Source organism: Tachyglossus aculeatus, chromosome X1, assembly GCF_015852505.1.
Source record: "Tachyglossus aculeatus isolate mTacAcu1 chromosome X1, mTacAcu1.pri, whole genome shotgun sequence".
Lineage (NCBI taxonomy): Eukaryota > Metazoa > Chordata > Mammalia > Monotremata > Tachyglossidae > Tachyglossus > Tachyglossus aculeatus.
In genome coordinates, this window is record NC_052101.1 from 119,852,118 (window position 1) to 119,872,301 (window position 20,184).

The following is a 20,184-nucleotide window of genomic DNA, read 5'->3' on the forward strand; positions in this document are numbered from 1 at the left end:
CTGACTCTGCCAATTGCCAAACGTCACTTCATTTCTCTGTGCCTCAGTTACCTCATCTGGAAAATGAGGATTAAGACGGTGAGCCCCATGTGGGACAACCTGATCGCCTTGTAACCTCCCCAGCACTTAGAACAGTGCTTTGCACATAGTAAGTGCTTAATAAATGCCATTATTATTATTATTAATCTGCATTTTACAGATGAGGTAACTGAGGCACAGAGAAGTTGTGACTTGCCCAAAGTCACACAGCTGATAAGTGGCGGAGCCGGGATTAGAACCCATGACATCTGACTTCCAAGCCCGTGCTCTTTCCACTAATCCATGCTGCTTCCCTAACTGACCCACTCACCAAATGAGATACACACTCGATCTCTAGTCATTGTACAATCTCTACTGAGCCCCCTTCCCTCTCCTTCCTCTCTCCCCATCCCCCTGCCCTACCTCCTTCCCCTCCCCACAACACCTGTATATATGTTTGCACAGATTTATTACTCTATTTATTTTACTTGTACATATTTACTATTCTATTTATTTTATTTTGTTAATATATGTTGTTTTGTTGTCTGTCTCCCCCTTGTAGACTGTGAGCCCGCTGTTGGGTAGGGACCGTCTCTATATGTTGCCAACTTGTACTTCCCAAGTGCTTAGTACAGTGCTCTGCACACAGTAAGCGCTCAATAAATACGATTGAATGACTGAATGAATGAACTCTGAAATCCCTCTATCCGACCATAACCTTCTCACCTACCTTCCCTCCCACGCATCTCCTCCCCGCAAATCTGTCCCATTTCCCCTACAGAGACTGCCGATCTTTGGACCCCATCCGATTTTCTCAAGTCATCATGTAATAATAATCACTGTGGTATTTGTTAAGCGCTTACTATATGTGTTCTCTCCCAAGTGGTCTGCACACGGTAAGCACTCAATAAACAGGATTGATTGATTGATATTGATCTCATAACGGAGAGCAAGATGGTCAAAACAATGAGCCAAAAGGAACCTCACTCTGCTGAATAAGAGAAGGGAAAAAAGAGGATATTAAGAATTGGAGGCTTAATGAGCCCTCATTTTAAATTCCAGTTCAAAGATGATGATAATAATAATGGTATTTGGTAAGTGTTTACTATGTGCCAAGCACTGTACTAAGTGCTGGGGTAGATACAAGATAATCAGGTCCCTCAGAGGGCTCACAGTCTAAGTAGGAGGGAGAACAGGGATTGAATCTCCATATGAGGGAACTGAGGCGCAGAGAAACGAAGTGACTTGTCCAAGGTCACATGGCAGGGAAGTGGCAGAGCCAGGATCAAAACTCAGGTCCTCTGTCTCCCAGGTCCATGCTCCTCTTTCCACTAGGCCATGCTGCTTCAAGATCTATGGAATCATGCTGCGAAGGAGGTTGGAGATTGTGGCAGATGAGCTGATGCATAGAAGGTTAGAGAAATGTTGAAGAGGAAGAAAGATTATGGATTCCGTGGTGCTTGTGAGGGAAATCTTGAGGAAGAAATTAGCTGGAATGGGTATCTCCTAAACTTGGACAAGGAGAAAGCTTTCAACAGTGAGCCAAGGCTTTCTACTGAAAGTTCTGGAGGCCTATGTTGTCCCTCAGTGGAGCCGAAGAGCTATAAAAGTGATACATTATGAGCAACTCTGCTGTACTGTCCTCCTCCAAGTGCTCAGTACAGTGCTCTGCACACCGTCAGAGCTCAGTAAATACCACTGGTTGATTGAATGAGCGACCCCAAGGAAAATAGTAGATTGGAGTGGAGGTTGAGGTTGGGAGAGGGGAGAAGGAGGGTTGAAAGGTGGGGCGGGGGGGGTCCATTCAGTCCACCCCTCTACCCTTGATCAAAGAATGTGGAGTATCACTGTAAGTATTGTCATGGGCGAAGCGGAGGATTCATTCATTCAATCATATTTATTGAGCGGTTAATGTATGCAGAGCACTGTACTAAGCACTTGGGAAGTACAATTCGGCAACAAATAGAGACAATCCCTACCCAACAACGGGCTCACAGTCTAGAGGATGGTAGGAAAAGATGCCAGGTGGAGCCAGGAACAGTCTATTTATAATAATAGTAGAGGTGCAAGAAGTTGGGTGCTTCTTCTAGTTAATAATAATTCCTTTATTTGTTAAGCATTTACTATGCGCCAGGCACTGTACTAAGCGCTGAGGTAAGTACAAGATAATCCAGTTGGACACAGTCTTTGTTCCACATAGGGCTCACAGTCTTAATCCCCATTTTGCAGATGAGGTACAGATAAGTGAAGTGATTTGCCCAAGGTCACACAGCAGACAAGTGGCGGAGTCGGCTATTAGAACCCAGGTCCTTCTGACTCCCAGGACCGTGCTCTATTCACTAGACCATGCTGTTGATGGCAAAGGATCACCAGTAATAAGCTGGGAGGGACAGCAATCCAAAAAGCCAAGCAGTAGACTGTTTATCAATGTATTGTACTCTCCCAAGCGCTTAGTACAGTGCTCCGCACACAGTAAGTGCTCAATAAATATGATTGAATTAATGAATAGGCTAAAAACAGAAGGAGGTTCACTTGGCAAGGGAGAAGCAGCATGGTTTAGTGGAAAGAGCATGGGCTTGGGAGTCAGATGACGTGGATTCTAATCTCGGCTCCGCCACTGTCTGCTGGGTGACATTGGGCAAGCCATTTAACTTCTTTGTGCCTCAGTTACCTCATCTGTAAAATGGGGATTAATGATAATAATAATAATAATAATGGCATTTGTTAAGCACTTACTATGTGCAAAGCACTGTTCTAAGCACTGGGGGGGATACAAGGTGATCAAGTTGTCCCACGTGGGGCTCACAATCTTAATCCACATTTTATAGATGAGGTAACTGAAGCTCAGAGAAGTTAAGTGACTTGCCCAAGGTCACACAGCAGACATGTGGCAGAGCTGGGCTTCAAACCCATGACCTCTGACTCCAAAGCCCATGCTCTTTCCACTGAGCCACGCTGCTTCTCTGATTAAGACTGTGAGCCCCACATGGGACAACCTGATTACCTTGTATCTACCCCAGTGCTTAGAACAGTGCTTGACACATAGTAAGCGCTTAACAAATACCATTATTATTATCATCATCATCATCATAATATTGATTTTATTATTAATAATGATGATGATAATAGTTGAGTGCTTTCTATGTGCCAAACACTGTGTTGAGCACTGGGATAGATACAAGGACTGTGAGCCTGTTGTTGGGTAGGGATTGTCTCTATTTGTTGCTGAATTGTACTTTCCAAGCACTTAGTACAGTGCTGTGCACACAGTAAGCGCTCAATAAATATGATTGAATGAATGAATGAATAATCAGATCACACACAGTCCCTGTTCCACATGGGCTTCACAGTCTAAGGTACGATGGAATGATGTGAAAGACAACTGGGGTAGAAAACAGGAGGAAGTATGAAGAAAGAATAAAACCGTGGGAACTGTGGCACTTACCACCAGAGCGCAGGGTGAAGAGCGGTTGAGCCATTTTTAATCCCCATGTTTTCACATGTATGTTTTGTATGGATAACGCCTGAGAATCTGATAGTGGCTGGTTAAGGCCTTTTTTAATGTCCTGTAGGAACAGGGGATTGACATTGTGAAAAGACAAATAATGACGGGATGAGAAGGAGAAGGGATTGGAAATGATTAATCTGGAAGGGTTTTATGGTTTTATGGTTTCATTTATATGCATTTGCACTTCCTGAAAGGTGCAATGAAAGTGACCAGGGGAGAGAGGGTTAAGACATGCCTCCCACAGTGGGAAAAGTGGTGGGAAGACTTTTCACTGTTGAAAAGGAGAAGGGGAACAGGAAACAGGAACAGGCAGCTGTGGCTGAGAAACCGCCAAGAGAATAATGCACTGGCCAATAATGAGGTCCGACTGTATGCTCAAAGAAAAGAGACTTTATAATAAAGAAATGTGAAAGAAGCAGCCACATTGAGACGGATGGGAAGGATGTAGGGAAGAGGAAATCAAAGAAACTTTTGTTAATTTAAAGATAATGAATTGATTGGGGGTGAGGGTGGGGAGACAGAAAGATGCTATATGGGATATGCTTGGAATGCATGGAGAAATGAAGGGAAGAGAAAATAGGAAAGTCAGAGGCAGAGTAGAAAAACCTGTCCAAGACTTATTGGATCATTAATTCACTGTGGTATCTGTAAAGCCCTGACTCTTTTCCAAGCACTGTGCAAAGTGAAAGGCTGAATGATGTTTTGAAAACAGAACTGCAGAGGAAAATAGCTATTAGGCTTCACATTTTAGGGGAAAACAACAATTCAGAGTTGTTTGTATTGGGGGAGATGGGAAGATGGGCTAGGAGCAATAAAAAGAACAATGGAGGAGAGCCATCAGGGAGGAGGGGAAATAATGGAGTTGTATTTTAAAAGACTCCTGAGTAGTTGATGAACTATTTTAGGATGACCTTTGTAACACTCAGATAAAGAAAAACTTCATCCAAGTCCTAGAATGAGCTCCCAGGTTAGGCCTTTTAACACTCCTCCAAAAGGCCTTTTAACACTCCTCCAAAAGGCCTTCACCCTTCCTTCTACTTTCTTCCTTGTCTCTGCCCTTGGGTCTGGACCTCTTAAGCACTTGATATTCAACCCTCCCCCAAGCCCCACAGCACTTATATCCATATCCTTTTACTCTCCCATTTCTCTTTTCTCTAATTGATTTTCCCATCTGTCTCCCCCTCCAGACTGTAAGCTCCTTGTGGGCAGGGAACATGTCTACCAACTCTACTGTATTGTATTCTCTCAAATAATAATAATAATAATAATTTTGGTATTTGTTAAGCACTTACTATGTGCAAAGCACTGTTCTAAGGGCTGGAGAGGGTACAAGGTGATCAGGTTGTCCCACATGGGGCTCACAATCTTAATCCCCATTTTACAGATGAGGTAACTGAGGCACAGAGAAGTTAATCTACACGCACTCCCTTGGTGACCTCATTCGCTCCCACGGCTTCAACTATCATCTCTACGCTGATGACACCCAGATCTACATCTCTGCCCCTGCTCTCTCCCCCTCTCTCCAGGCTCACATCTCCTCCTGCCTTCAGGACATCTCCATCTGGATGTCTGCCCGCCACCTAAAACTCAACATGTCCAAGACTGAACTCCTTGTCTTCCCTCCCAAACCCTGCCCTCTCCCTGACTTTCCCATCTCTGTTGACGGCACTACCATCCTTCCCGTCTCACAAGCCCGCAACCTTGGTGTCATCCTCGACTCCGCTCTCTCTTTCACCCCTCACATCCAAGCCATCACCAAAACCTGCTGGTCACAGCTCCGCAACATTGCCAAGATCTGCCCTTTCCTCTCCATCCATACTGCTACCCTGCTCCTTCAAGCTCTCATCCTATCCCGTCTGGACTACTGCATCAGCCTTCTCTCTGATCTCCCATCCTTGTGTCTCTCCCCACTTCAATCCATACTTCATGCTGCTGCCCGGATTGTCTTTGTCCAGAAACGCTCTGGGCATATTACTCCCCTCCTCAAAAATCTCAAGTGGCTACCAATCAATCTGCACATCAGGCAGAAACTCCTCACCCTGGGCTTCAAGGCTCTCCATCACCTCGCCCCCTCCTACCTCACCTCCCTTCTCTCCTTCTACTGCCCAGCCCGCAACCTCCGCTCCTCCACCGCTAATCTCCTCACTGTACCTCGTTCTCGCCTGTCCCGCCGTCGACCCCCGGCCCACGTCATCCCCCGGGCCTGGAATGCCCTCCCTCTGCCCATCCGCCAAGCTAGCTCTCTTCCTCCATTCAAGGCCCTACTGAGAGCTCACCTCCTCCAGGAGGCCTTCCCAGACTGAGCCCCTTCCCTCCTCTCCCCCTCGTCCCCCTTTCCATCCCCCCATCTTACCTCCTTCCCTTCCCCACAGCACCTGTATATATGTATATATGTTTGTACATATTTATTACTCTATTTATTTATTTATTTTACTTGTACATATCTATTCTATTTATTTTATTTTGTTAGTATGTTTGGTTTTGTTCTCTGCCTCCCCCTTTTAGACTGTGAGCCCACTGTTGGGTAGGGACTGTCTCTATATGTTGCCAACTTGGACTTCCCAAGCGCTTAGTACACAGTAGTAAGTACTTTGCACACAGTAAGCGCTCAATAAATACGATTGATTGATTGATTGATTAAGTGACTTCCCCAAAGTCACACAGCTGACAAGCGGTGGAGGCAGGATTTGAACCCATGACCTCTGACTTCCAAGCCCATGCTCTTTCCAGAGCCACTCTGCTTCTCTGCCTAGCAAGTACTCAGCAAACAGGAAGTGCTCAATAAATACCATTGATGATGACGATGATGGTGATCATTATTAGAATTATGGTATTTATTTGGGAGAATTTTTTTGGTTGGTTTTTTTTGGTATTTGTTAGGTGCTTACTATCTGCCAGGCACTGTTCATTCATTCATTCAATCATTCATTCATTCAATCATATTTATTGAGCGATTACTTTGTGCAAAGTACTGTACTAAGCTCTTGGAAAGTACAATTCGGCAAGCACTGGGTTAGATACAAGCTAATCAGGTTGGACATGGTCTGTGTCCCACACGGGGCTCACAGTCTTAATCCCCATGTTACAGCCAAGGGAATTGAGGTACAGAGAAGAGAAGTGGCTTCCCCAAGGTTGCACAGCAGACAAGTAGCAGAAGCAGGATTAGAACTCAGCTCGTTCTGACTCCCAGGCCCATGTTTTACCCACTAGGACATGCTTATTATGTGTCAAGCACTGTTCTAAGCACTGGGGCAGATACAAGTTAATCAGGTTGGATATAGTCCCTGTCCCAGATGGGGCTGATTGATTATTATTCATTCATTCAATCAATCAATCAGTCATATTTATTGAGCGCTTACTGTGTGCAGAGCACTGTACTAAGCACTTGGAAAGTACAATTTGGCAATATTATTATCAACAATAATAATAATAATTGTAGCATTTGTCAGGTTAGACATAGTCACTGTCTCACAAGGGGCTCACAGTCTTAATCCCCATTTTACATATGAGGTAACTGAGGCCCAGAGAAGTAAAGTGATTTGCCCAAGGTCACGTAGCAGACAGAGTCGGGATTAGAACCCATGTCCTCTGTCTCCCAGAGGCACTAGACGATGCTTTTTCCACTAGACTGTGTTCTCATTTCTGCTAGCTCCTATTGACTTACTGTGGGGTCCTCATTCCCCCCACTGCCTGTCCTAGCTTCTCTAGGACCCTCTTGCTTCATCTTCCATCTGCCCTGCCCTCTCCTCAGAAGACCAGCCCAGCACTCCACCCTCTGGACCACTGTAGTCTGTTCTGATTTCCACTGGCAGCTCAGGCTGGCCATGGCCTCATAGCCCTGGCTCCTGCTACTTAATAATAATAATGAATAATTATGGTATTTGTTAAGCACTTACTAGTTGCCAGACACTGTTCTAAGTGCTGGGGTAGATACAGGATAATAAGGTTGGACACAGTCCCTGTCCCACAGAGGGCTCACAGTCTTAATCCCCATTTTACAAATGAAGGAATTGAGGCCTAGAGAAGTGAAGTGACTTGCCCAGCGTCACACAGCAGTCAAGTGGTGGAGCTAGGATTAGAACCCAGATCCCTTTGACTCCCAGGCCCGCACTGTATCCACTAGGCCATGCTGCTTCCTATCCCCGCACCCCTCCAAAATCTGGTCAGGTCTCTTTCTGGCTGGGATGGAACTCAAAGGTGGGGTTGGGTCAGACCCAAGCCCTGGTCACCTTGGATTGGGCTGGATGGAGCCAAAGCTTTTGGTCTTTAATGATGGTATTTGTTAAACACTATGTGTCAAGTGCTGTTCTAAGTGCTGAGGTAGATACAAACTAATTAGGTTGCACATAGTTCCACATGGGGCTCACAATCTTAATCCCCATTTTACAGATGAGGTAACTGAGGCACAGAGAAGTAAAGTAATAATAATAATAATAATGGTATTTGTTAAGCATTTACTATGTGCCAAGCACTGTTCTAAGTGCTGGCGTAGATACAAGGTAATCAGGTTGTCCCACGTAGGGCTCACAGTCATAATCCCCATTTTACAGATGGGGTAACTGAGACACACAGAAGGTAAGTGATTTGACCAAAGTCACACAGCTGATAAATGGCGGACCCGGGATTAGAACCCACAACCTCTGACTCCCAAGTCCATGCTCTTTCCACTAAGCCACGCTGCTTCTCTAAAAAGTGACTTGCCCAAGGTCACACAGCAGACAAGTGTTCGAGCTGGGATTAGAACCCAGGTCCTTCTGACTCCCAGGCCCAGCTTTGAAATGGTCCAACTACAGACTAAAATGCTCACTGAGCAGGAAGTTGTCCCTGACCCCAAATCACTCCACTGATTTGGATTAAGAAATCCATTAACCGGAGCCAACAATTACCCTCTGCAGAGAATGTCTGGCCCTCAAAACCGGGCTCTTCAATCTGCTCCCTCTTTTCTTCACCATCCATTATTCCCTTTCTGGGTGGTCACACCCTTGACATAGTTGTGGGAAAATTATCATACCTCTTTGCTGAGCTGAACAGAAGAGTCAGCTCTAGCTAGGTCTCGACTCAGGAAATTACCTGTCACAATCCTGGAGTGCTGAGGTTTTTTTGGATCAAACCAAAGTTCAAATTTCACCACCACTTTGATGTTCTTGGATGATAGGAGTTATTAAAGCTAAGGGATATGACTGTTTGGTTTCCCTGGGGCTGACTACATGAAAGACCAAGATTTAAGATCCTTAAGAAGGAAGCCTAAGTGGGGTGGGGTGAGGCCTGGGGCTAGGGATCCTATCCATGCCTGCTGACATTTTAGCATCAAATTCACCTCCTTATTTTATATCCTCTTGCTTGCTTAGGTCAAGCACATCAAAGGACTCTGACTTTCATTCTTTGTACCCTCCTTGTCCATTGCATGAAGCAGAAAACAACAACAAAAAAAAGGTTTGAGCACCAGTGGTCAGCTGATTTGTAAAATGCCTCCTGAATTATAAAACAAAATTCAAAACCCCACTGAGACCAGGTTTATAGGGAGAGACTCATTCATTCGTTCATTCAATCATATTTATTGAGCGCTTACTGTGTGCAAAGCACTGTACTAAGTGCTTGGGAAGTACAAGTCGGCAACATATAGAGACGGTCACTACCCAACAATGGGCTCACTCACAGCTCAGTCGCCAGGGACTGGTGAGGACTTGGATGGTAGAATAAGACTATGGCAGTTCCAGGAAGTGATGAGCTATCTGTTCCTTGCAGTAGCTAATACTACCGTCATGAGGCCTGGATGAGTAACTGACAGACAGTTATGTGAAGACCAGAAAGCATCAGATTTGAATAGCTCTAAATTAGGGGTGGAAACACATTGACAGTCTGAGGACTTTCATTTTCAAGTCCTGATGTGATCCGCTCATTGGGAAAATAATCAACAGACGACCTTTCATTCATTCAGTCGCACTTACTGTGTGCAGAGTACTGTAATAATGATGGCATTTGTTAAACACTCTGTGCCAAGCACTGTTCTAGAGAACAGCATGGCCTAGTGGATGGAACACAAGCCTGGGAGTCAGAAGGACCTGGGTTCTAATACTGGCTCCTTCACCTGTCTGCTGTGTGGCCTAGGGCAAGTCACTTAACTTCTCTGTGCCTGTTACCTCATCTGTAAAATGGGGATTAAAACTGTAAGCCCCATGTGGGACCTGGACTGTGTCCCACCTGATTGTTTTGTATCTACTGGATTAGTGGAAAGAGCACAGACTTGGGAGTCCGAGGTCATGGGTTCTAATGCCAACTCCATCACTTAGCTGTGTGACCTTGGGCAAGTCGCTTAACTTCTCTGTGCCTCAGTGACCTCATCTGTAAAATGGGGATTGAGACTGTAAGCCCCATGTGGGTCAACCTGATTACCTTGCATCTGCCCCAGTGCTTAGAACAGTGTTTGGCACATAGTAAGTGCTTAACAAATACCAACATTATTATTATTTTTATCTCCAGCTCTTACAACAGTGCTTGGCACATAGTAAGCGCTTAACAAATACCATAAAAAAAAGTGTTGGGGTAGACACAAGTATTTTGGATCGGACACCGTCCCTGTCCCGCATGGGGCTCACAGTCTTAATAAGAGGGAAAACGAGCATTGAATCCCCATTTTACATTTGAGGAAACTGAGGCCCAGAGAAGCTAAGTGACTTGCCCAAGGTCACATGGCAGATAACTGGCAGGGACAGGATTAGAACCCAGGTCAGCATGGCTTAGTGGAAAGAGCACGGGCTTGGGAATCAGAGGTTGTGGGTTTGAATCCTGCTCTGCCACTTGTCAGCTTAACTTCTCTGTGCCTCAGTTGCCTCATCTGTAAAATGGGGATTAAGACTGTGAACCCCACATGGGACAACCTCATTACCTTGTATCTACCCCAGCACTTGGAACAGTGCTTGGCACATAGTAAGCGCTTAATAAATACCATTATTATTATTATTATTATTATTATTACTCCCAAGCCCAGACTCGTTCCACTAGGCCACTTGGCTCCTCCACATGCACAATAACTTAACTCAACGATTGTACCGTAAGACTCACCCCTTCCCCTTCTCTCCCTTTCCTGCTACTGACCCAGGTCTTCTCATCCTTTTGAGGTTGTTTTTTTTTTGTCTTCAGGCCTGAATCCCTCTTCCAAATTTGCCTCATGCTGAAATTCAATTTTGATTCCGGTCAACTCCGGAAAATTTTTCAAAACGAATTATACATCCTGTTCTGTTTGCCTGCTTCAAAAAGACTGAAATCTAAGCTGCGTTGCTGCCACCATATGGACATAACTAAGAGTTGAAAAAAGAACACTTCCTCCCTCCTCCCCTCCCCTCCCCTCCCACCAACTCATCAAGAGAGCCCTTCTGGATTTTTACCACTTTCTGAACAAACAGCATGTTCTAATCAACACCCCACGAGAGGGACTGGAGCTTTTGGAGCTAAAATTCGAGCTTTGCGCCAATAGCTCTAAAATATGTGAACTGTAAGATCTGAACTGGACTTTTAAATGGGGACAGGCCTCTTGAAAAGGACATGCAATCGACGTAAAAGATGAGGATGGAGATAAATGCAAAAATAAAATACAATAAAAGCTGTTGGGTACTGTGGTTAGGAGAGCAGAATTTCGGCCTTCTTGAAGTTCAGACAGAGAGCCACATGGCGTAGCGGATAGAGCACGGGCCTGGGAGTCAGAAGGACATAGGTTCTAAACCCGGCTCTGCTACTTGTCTTCTCTGTGACCTTGGGTAAGTCACTTCAGTTCTCTGTGCCTCAGTTATCTCATCTATAAAATGGGAATTGAGACTGAGAGCCCCATGCCAAGATCCACCCTTTCCTCTCCGACCAAACCGCTACCTTGCTGGTTCAATCTCTCTTTGTATCACAACTGGATTACTGTATCAGCCTCCTCTCTGATCTCCTGTCCTCCTGTCTCTCCCCACTTCAATCTATACTTCACACTGCTGCCTGGATCATCTTTGTGCAGAAACGCTCTGGGCATATAACTCCCCTCCTCAAAAATCTTCAGTGGCTGCCTGTCAACCTACAAATCAAGCAAAAACTAAATCCTGTCAGTTCTACCTTCACAACATCACCAAAATCCACTCCTTTGTCTCTGTCCAAACTGTTACAGTATTAATGCAAGCACTTAGCCTATCCCACCTTGATTATTGTATCAGCCTCCTTGCTGACCTCCCTGCCTCCTGTCTCTCCCCACTCCAGTCCTTACTCCATTCTGCTGCCTGAATCATCTTCCTTCAGAAATGTTCAGACCACGTTTCCCCACTTTTCAGAAAATTCCAGTGATTGCCCATCCACCTCCACATCAAACAAAAACTCCTCACCATTGGCTTTAAAGCACTTAATCACCTCGCCCCCACCTACCTCACCTCACTGCTCTCCTGCTACAACCCAGCCGGCACACTTTGTTCCTCTAAAGCTAACCTTCTCAGTGTACCTCGACCTCATCTATCTCACCTCTGACCTCTCGCCCACATCCTGCCTCTGGCCTGGAACGCCCTCCCTCCTAATATCAGACAGACAATGACTCTCCCCTCCTTCAAAGCCTTATTGAAGGCACATCTCCTCCAGGAGGCCTTTCCTAACTAAGCCCTCCTCTCCTCTTCTCCTACTTCCTTCTGCACAGCTCTTACTTGCTCCTTCATTCATCCTCCTTCCCATACCCACTGCACATATGTATATATCTGTAATTTATTTATTTATATTAATGTCTGTCTCCCCCTCTAGACTGCGAGCTCACTGTGGGCAGGAATATATCTGCTTGCTGTTATATTGTACTCTCCCAAGTGCTTAGTACAGTGCTTTGCACACAGTAAGCACTCAATAAATACCATTGAATGAATTAATGAATTAACAAAAGCTTGAAGAACCTAAACTCAAGCTCAGGGAGAAAGGATACCACCAGGGAAGGTTTGCATTTTGTGACTGGTCTTGAATTCCTAGTCTTTTGATTTTGCTCTGGTTGCCAGCAGGGCTATAGGGTGGTTCAGGGGTGGCAGGATGGAGAGGAGGCCAAGGGAAGTAAACTTTCAATGGGATGAGTGATGGCAATTTACCTGAGTTACTTTGAGGTGCTCTCACTGGGAAACATTCCCCACAGACTGTAAACTCATTAGGGGCAGGGAATGTCTGCACACAGTATGCGCTCAATTAATACGATTGAATTAAGTGAAGGAGCGTGGAAGGTGGAAGGCCCTGGCATTTTCACAAGCTTTGGCTGTTAAGGCTAGGGGAAAGGTCAGGCTTGTGCCAGCCAGGAGTAGATAGCTTTGGCATTGCATGGGTGTGAGCCTTTTGGAGAGTTTAATTGAGGCAATTCCAGGAGTTTCTGACCCAAGCACAGAGAAGAGAAGCTGAGCCACCATCCCTCCCATAATGCCCTTTGCTCCTTCTGGAGGCCCTGGGCTCCACCCTCCGTGTGGGCCTAGCTGTGTAGCCAGTACAAAACAGCACCTGGGCTTGCTTCAGGATCAATCAATAGCAGTTACTGAGTGGGTGCAGAGTACTGTATGAATGGCTTGGGAAAATATAACAGAAATCAGTACACACGATCCCTCCCCTCAAGGAGTTGGCAGTCTTCCAGGGGAGGGACTTGCGCTGAAATATATCGCAGATAGGAGGAAGTAATCCAGCATATAAGCACTCATGACCCCCATCAGTACTTTAATTGCTTAGGCTTTAGGTGGCCCAGAAGGGCTGAAGTGGCATTTGGGGGGTAGAAAGTGGAGAGATAAGAGATTAATCAGAGCTGGAACTTCAGAAGGGTTTTGAAGATGGGGAGAGTGGTGGTCTGTAGGATATGAAAGGGGAGGGAGTTCCAGGCAGGGGGGAGGGAGTGAGCAAGGGGTCTGTGATGGGGGACTTGAAGGGGAGACAATAATGAAATAGAGTGAAACTTCTTGGAGCTGCTTGCTAGATGGCCACAAACAGCAGTTTATCCAAGCAGGGGGGACAAATAAGACACACTCAAAGTAATAATAATAATAATAATAATAATAATAATAATTCTGGTATTTGTTAAGCACTTACTATGTGCCAGGCACTGTACTAAGCACTGGGGTCAATACAAGCAAATTGGATCGGACTTAGTCCCTGTCCTACACAGGGCTTAGTCCCCATTTTACGGATGAGGGAACTGAGGCACAGAGAAGTGGAAGTCACTTGCCTAAGGCCACGCAGCAGACACGTAGTGGAGCCGGGATTAGAACCTTCTGAGTCCCAGGCTCATGCTCTGTCTACTATGCTGTGCTGCTTCCACTAAGTATTCAAACCACCAAGAGGTGTGGCCTTTTCTTCATTCCCATGACCCAGAGGCATTCAATCAATCATATTTATTGAGTGCTTACTGTATGAAGGGCACTGAACTAAGCACTTGGGAGAGTACAAGAGAGTTGGTTAGGCATGTTTCCTGCCACAATGAGCTTACAGTCCAGCAGTGACTTTAAAGATTGGACAGTGTCCTTTGGGTGAGTGAAACCTCTCAAAGGGAACTATAATTCCACCCTCATTATTAGCTTCATCACTTTTCAGTGAAATGATGACCAAAAAATGACCTTTTTTTAAAAATACAATAAGCATATTGGCCCAACTATAAAGTAATGCCTAAGTTTGGGTGCTTCCAATGCTGCCATCTGGTGGACATTACTGCAAACGCCACATGGTCAGTTAGAATCCAACCATCAATCAATCCGTGGTACTTATTAATAACAGTGGTATTTGTTAAGGTTTTACTATGTGCCAGGCACTGTTCTAAGCGCTGGGGTAGATACAAGATTGTCAGGTTGGACACAGTCCCTATCCCACATAGGGCTTACAGTCTTCATCCCCATTTTACAGATGAGGAAACTGAGGCACAGAGAAGTGAAGTCACTTGCCCAAGGTAACAATAATAATAATAATAATAATGATGGCATTTATTAAGCTCTTATTATGTGCAAAGCACTGTTCTAAGCACTGGGGAGATTGCAAGGAGATCAGGTTGTCCCACAGGGGGCTCATAGTCTTAATCCCCATTTTACAGATGAGGTAACTGAGGCACAGAGAAGTGAAGTGACTTGCCCAAAGTTACACAGCTGACAATTGGTGGAGCCGGGATTTGAACCCCTGACCTCTGACTCCAAAGCCCGTGTTCTTTCCACTGAGCCACACTGCTTCTCCATGGATGGAAAGGAAATGGGGAGGCAGAAGTGAGGCAAGGAGGAAGTGGGAGGAAGGGGCTAAGTGTAGAGGAGGAAGGAGATGGGGGAGAAGGAGGTGGAGGAAAGAGGCAGGGGGAGGTGTGGAGGAGATGGGGAGGTGGAGGAAGCGGGTAGGAGTAGCTGGGAGGAGGAGATTAGGGAGAAAGAGGTGGTGGAATGTGAGGCGGGGCAGGGGGATGGGGGCTCTCCGTCTAAGAAGGAAGTTACAGGTATGGAATCCACATTTTGCAGATGAGGAAATTGAAGAGTTAAGTGATTTGCCTACAGTCAAATAATCATCCATGAGCCACAGTTGGAATTAGAACCCCAATCTTAAGAGAAGTATAAGGTCACATAGCCGACGAGTGACAGAGCCAGGATTAGAACCCATGACCTTCTGCCTCTCAGGCCCGTGCTCTATCCACTAGGCCATGCTGCTTTGAGCACTTACTGTGTGCAGAGCACTATAATAATAATAATAATTTTGGTATTTGTTAAGCACTTACTATGTGCCAAGCACTGTTCTAAGCGCTGGGGGAGATACATGGTAATCAGGTTATCCCACATGGGGCTCACAGTCTTAATCCCCATTTTCCAGATGAGGGAATTGAGGCACAGAGAAGTTAAGTGACTTGCCCGAAGTCACACAGCTGACAATTTTGGCGGAGCCGGGATTTGAACCCATGACCTCTGACTCCCAAGCCCGCATTCTTTCCACTGACTAAGCACTTGGGAGAGTACAATACAACAGAGTTGGTAGACAAGTTCCTTGCTCACAATGAGCTTGCATTCTAGAGGGGGAGTTTGAAATTTGGAGGTCATCAGTCACACTAATCAGGCATACTAGTTTTTTCTATTTTCCATTTTACTAGTATCATCTACTCCTTAATATCCCTGTGATATGCTCCTCTGAATGGTTAACATTAACTCAAATATTTTTAAAACAAAATTCAGAAACACTGAAGTAAGAAAAGTTGGCCTCTGACTGCATATTTGACTGCAGAGTTAACGGTTCGGCTTTTTTTTCAGCCAAGCCAAAACCAAGGGCCAAAACACCCTTGCTAATATAGAACACAAAAGCTAGAAAGGTCATCAAGAGGTCATCTGGTCAAACCTCCTGTCTCCAGGCAGGCGCATGAATACTCCTTCCAAGGCAGAAAGGTATTTATCCTTTTCCTTTAAAAAAAGATCTACTGAAGAAGATTTCCCAACCTCCCAGAGTAGCCCATTCCACATTTAACCACTTTGACTATCAGGAATTCTCTCTTCCTGCAATTTGAACCAATTTTCTCTTGTTTGAGCCTAAGTGGAGATGGAGAACCAATTGGTCAGCCTCCTTTTCATAAAGATCCTTCATATATTTGGAGAATTATTATCAGTCTTAGTCGTCTCTTCTACAGGCTCAACAACTCTAATCATGTCCACCTTTTCTCGTATTTGAAGTCCCTCTCTTGGTTCTCTTCAAATTATTTAAGGATTTTTTAAATAATGTGGGGACCTCTAATAAAGGTCTGGCCAATGTAGAAAAATATAGAAGACTTACTTCCCATTTATTCTTATAATAATAATAACAACAATACTAGTGAAGCAGTGTGGCCTAGTGGAAAGAGCAGGGGCCTTAGAGTCAGAGGACTTGGGTTCTAATTCCGACTCTGCCGCTTGCTGGTGTGTGACCTTGGGTAAGAGCTTCAGTTTCCTCATCTGTAAAATGGGGATTAAATACTACTCCCTCCTACTTAGACTGTGATCACCATGTGAGACAGGGACCGTGTCCAACCTGATTTATTTTATATCTCCCCTCGAGCTTAGCACAGTGCTTGGCACTTAGCAACTGCTTAACAAATACCACAATTGTTACGGTATTTGTTAATCATTATAGTATTAAGTGCTTACTATGTGACAAGCCCTGTGGTAAATCCTGGGGTAATAATAATAATAATGATAGCATTTGTTAAGTGCTTACTATGTGCAGAGCACTGTTCTAAGCGCTGGGGGGGGATACAAGGTGATGAAGTTGTCCCACGTGGGGCTCACAGTCTTAATCCACATTTTACAGATGAGGTAACTGAGGCTCAGAGAGGTTAAGTGACTTGCCCAAGGTCACACAGCAAACGTTGTGGAGTCGGGATTCGAACCTATGACCTCTGACTCCAAAGCCCGTGCTCTTTCCACTGAGCCATGCTCCTTCTCTGGGGTAGATACAAGATCTTCAGGTTGGATACAATCCCCATCCCACATTGGCCTCGGAGCCTAAGTGGGAGAGAGAACAGGTATTTAAACCCCATTTTACACTGAGGGAACTGAGGCCAAGAGAGGGTAAGTGACTTGCCAAGATTTCTGGGTTTGGGTTTGTTTTTGGTTTTGGACTGGTGCAAGATGGTCGGAGGCTTTGGGAAGAGATCCCAGGGAATGTGGGCAGGGAATGTGTCTGTTGATTGTACTAAGGTCCCAAACGATTAGTACAGGGCTCCGCACACAGTAAGTGCTCAATAAATATGATTGAATGAACGAACAAATGAATGAATAAAGCTTTGAAGGTGCGGAGACTGGTGATCTGGGGAATAAGGAGGGGGAGGGAGTTCCAGGCCAGAAGGAGGATGTGGGAAAGAGGTTAGATGAAAGTGAGGCACAGTGAGTAAGCTGATATTAGAAGAGCGAAGTGAGTAGGCGGTGGGGGAAGTAACTTAGGAAGAGGTGAACTGATTGAGTGCTTTTAAACCAATGGTAAGGAGTTTGTTTGACATGGAGGTAGATGAACGACCATTGGAAGTTATTGAGGAGTGGGGACACCTGGACTGAATGGTTTTTTTTAGCAAAACTGATGCAGGCAGCAGAGTGAAGTATGGACTGGAGAAGGGAGAGGCGAAAGATGCAGTAAAGGTGGGATAGGATAAGCTAAGTGCTTGGGTCAGTGGAATAGCAATGTCGATGGAGAGGAAAGGGCAGATTTTAGCGATGTTGTGAAGGTAGAATGGAGATAATTTGGTGACATTGAATACGTGGGTTGCATGAGAAAGACGAGTCGAGGATAATGCCAAGGTTATAGGTTTGTGAGACAGGCTGAGAGATGGGGGAAGATTGTCTTAAAGAGGTATATGGGGACACCTTCCATGCCCTTTCTCTAGGGCTCCAGGGTGGAGATTGGCCCACCCGACCACTGCTACCTCATGGGACATCCCTGCAGGGGAGCTAGGATAATAATAATAACAATAATAATAATAATAATGGTATTTGTTAAGTGCTTACTGTGTGCGGAGCACAGTTCTAAGCACTGGGGTAGATACAAGATAATTGGGGTGGACACAGTCCCTGTCCCACACAGAGCTCACAGTCTTAATCCCCATTTTACAGATGAGGGAATTAAGGCACAGAAAAGTTAAGTAACTTGCCCAAGGTCACACAGCAGACAGGTGGTGGAGTCGGGATTAGAACCCATGACTTTCTATCAGGCCCAAGGAGGTACATCTCTGCCCCTCTCCTGGTAGGGAAAATGAGAGAGAATGGGGAGGGGGGCCCCAAAGGCCTCTGACCCACTGGCTCTGCAGCACTTCAGTTGTCAGTCAGTTCATCGTATTTATTGAGTTCTTACTGTGTGTAGAGCGCTGTACTAAACTCTTGGGAGAGTACAATATAACAAAATAAGACACTTTCCACAATAAGCTTACAGTCTAGAGAGGGAGACAGACATTAATATAAATGAATAAAATTACAGATATAGACATAAAGTGCTGTGGGGCTGGGGGGGATGAATAAAGGGAGCAAGTCAGAGTGGCACAGAAGGGAGTGGGAGAAGAGGAAAGGAGGGCTTAGTCAGGGAAGGTCTCTTGGAGGAAAAGTGCCTTCAATAAGGCTTTGTATCCTGATTGCTTCCCATTCTTTCTTTCTTGTTGATTTCCTACTATTTCCTCTATCCCTAATCTATTTTACCCCTCAGGGTCGCACCTGGAGAGTTTCCAGTACTCTACCAGTCTTGACTATGGGAGGGAGAGTCAAGTAGAAGCATATCCATTCCATTCCTAGCTTGGGCAGTGGCTAGCAAGTGGAAGGCAATTTGCTACAAGTCAAAACTCCCCTATGCTGGGTAGCAGCAACATGGAAGAGAGTCGAGAGTGGAGACTTGAGTTCACTGTGCGGAAGGAGGCGATGGCAAACCACTTCCGTATTCTTACCAAGAAAACTCTATGGATTCACTACCAGAACAATTGCAGATGGAGGTGGGGCGTTCTGGGAGAGATGCGTCCATGGCATCACTATGGGTCAGCGACGATTTGACGGCATAAGGCAAGAATCTATTTTAACGTCCATCTCCCCCCTGTAGACTGTAAGCTCCTTTGAGGTAGAGATCGTGTCTCCCCACTCCATTGTGCTGTCCTCTCCCAAACAATACAGTGCTCTGCATACATTTAAATGCTCAATAAATGCCACCAATTGGATGTTGTCCAGCAATACAAGGGAAGGCCAGATGGAGCTTCCAGCAACCCTACTCAGGCCCTATGGAATGTACGCCATCCTGAGAAGGCTAAGCGGGTTTCTGGTTAATGTACAGAGAGTTGGGTAGGTAAGGAGTGATTGGCATAGTGGACAGAGCACCAGCCTGGGACTCACAAGGTCAAGGGTTCTAATCTTGGCTCTACCACTTATCTGCTGTGTGACCTTGGGCAAGTCACTTCACTTCTCTGAGCCCCAGTTCTCTCATCTGTAAAATACTAGTAATAACTGTGGTATTTGTTAAGCGCTTACTATGTGCCAGGCATTGTACTAAGCGCTGGGGTGGATACAACTAAATCGAGTGGGACACAGTCCCTGCCCCATGTGGGGCTCACAGTCTCAATCCCTACTTTACAGATGAGGCAACTGAGGCACAGAGAAGCCCAAAGTCACACAGCCTACACATGGTGGAGGAGGGATTCGAATCTATGACCTCCTGACTCCCAGGCCCGTGCTCTATCCACTTCTCAGCATGGGGATTGAGACTGTGAGCCCCACGTGGGACAGGACCTGTGTTCAACCTGATTTGCTTGTATCCATCATCATCATCATCAATCGTATTTATTGAGCGCTTACTGTGTGCAGAGCACTGTACTAAGCGCTTGGGAAGTACAAGTTGGCAACATATAGAGACAGTCCCTACCCAACAGTGGGCTCACAGTCTAAAAGGGGGAGACAGAGAACAAAACCAAACATACTAACAAAATAAAATAGAATAGATATGTACAAGTATCCACCCCAACGCTTAGTAATAATAATAATAATAATAATAATAATAATAATAATAATAATAATTCTGGTATTTGTTAAACGCTTGTGCCATGCTCTGTTCTAAGCACTGGGGTGGATGCAAGCAAATCATGTTGGACACAGCCCCTGTCCCACATGGGGCTCACAGTCTTAATCCCCATTTTACCAATGAGGGAACAGAGGCCCAGAGAACAGAAGTGACTTGCCCAAAGTCAC

At 45.4% G+C, this 20,184-nt stretch overlaps 1 protein-coding gene and 1 non-coding gene across 2 annotated transcripts in view; one reads left to right on the plus strand and one right to left on the minus strand.

Moving 5' to 3' along the window:
- The window catches only part of LOC119950556 (ectoderm-neural cortex protein 1-like), a 41,562-nt gene that overhangs the window by 14,946 nt on the left and 6,432 nt on the right, over positions 1-20,184 (minus strand). The window lies entirely within an intron of this gene.
- On the plus strand, positions 18,655-18,792 carry LOC119920481. The gene has a single exon (XR_005448223.1). It is a non-coding gene; the product is annotated as a small nucleolar RNA SNORA7 (small nucleolar RNA).